This window comes from Nerophis ophidion, linkage group LG12, assembly GCF_033978795.1.
Source record: "Nerophis ophidion isolate RoL-2023_Sa linkage group LG12, RoL_Noph_v1.0, whole genome shotgun sequence".
Lineage (NCBI taxonomy): Eukaryota > Metazoa > Chordata > Actinopteri > Syngnathiformes > Syngnathidae > Nerophis > Nerophis ophidion.
The window spans coordinates 2,596,279-2,597,590 of record NC_084622.1 but is presented as its reverse complement, the minus strand read 5'-3'; the positions used below and the strand labels follow the sequence as shown (position 1 = coordinate 2,597,590).

The window sequence follows — 1,312 nt, the reverse complement described above, 5'->3', positions numbered from 1 at the left end:
TGTGTGAATGTGTGTGTGAATGGGTGAATGTGGAAGTAATGTCAAAGCGCTTTGAGTACCTTGAAGGTAGAAAAGCGATATACAAGTACAACCCATTTATCATTTATTTTTATATATATATATATACTGTGTATATATATATACAGTATATAAACATGTATATATTTATACTGCAGTCTGATAGTTTATATATTAATGATGAAATATAACATTGCAACACATGCCAATACGGCCTTTTTAGTTTACTAAATTGCACTTTTAAATTTCCCGGGACGTTTTTCTTAATGATGACGTGTACGCGTGACGTCATGGGCTGTTATGAATATGAGCGCTGCGCACACACACAGCTAAAAGCCGTCTGCTTTAACGGCATAATTACACAGTATTTTGGACATCTGTGTTGCTTAATCTTTTGCAATTTGTTCAATTAGTATTGGAGAAGTCAAAGTAGAAAGATGGAGTTGGGAAGCTTTAGCCTTTAGCCACACAAACACACGGTGATTCCTTGTTTAAAATTCACGGAGGTGAAACTTTCCTATGTTCAGAGTGGACATGGATCTCGACTACATGTCAACCAGCAGTTTCGGTGAGAAAATTGTGGTAAAAAGTCTCCACTTACCAGATATCAGCTAAACTTGTGCCTTCCATACAGCTGCCGTCGACTTCGCTGAGACACTGAGTGTCAACACTCGGCCGTGGATGTACACTTCCGACTATCAGGTACTATTTAACTCACTAAAACACTAGCAACACAATAAAAAGATGAGGGATTTCCCAGAATTATCCTAGTAAATGTCTGTAAAAACATATGAATCCATCTCAATGCAACGCGATTGTAATCGCGTTTTTTTTTTTTTTTTTTTTCTAGTCCGTCGCTATCAATATCCTCAAACACGAATCTTTCATCCTTGCTCAAATTAATGGGGAAATTGTCGTTTTCTCGGTCTGAATAGCTGTTTTTTGTTGGAGGCTCCCATTAAAAACAATGAATATGTGAGGAGCCCCACACGGGTGACGTCATCATCTGCGACTTCCGGTAGAGGCAGGGCTTTTCTCCAGTTGCGAACTTTTCCGTCGATGTTCTCTATTTAAATCCTTTCAGCAAAAATATGGCAAAATCGTGAAATTATCAAGTATGACACACACAATGGACCTGCTATCCCCTTTTAAAAAAGAAAATCTCATTTCAGTAGGCCTTTAAATACATAAAGGGGTTAGTGTGTGTGCATCACAATACAAAGGTCCTGATTTCGATCATGGCCTCGAGATCTTTCTGTGTGGAGTTTGCATGTTCTCCTTGTGACTGCGTGGG

At 38.6% G+C, this 1,312-nt stretch overlaps 1 protein-coding gene across 1 annotated transcript in view; it reads left to right on the top strand.

Annotated features, from left to right (window-relative positions):
- The window catches only part of LOC133563733 (TBC1 domain family member 2B-like), a 47,384-nt gene that overhangs the window by 27,318 nt on the left and 18,754 nt on the right, over window positions 1-1,312 (top strand). The window lies entirely within an intron of this gene.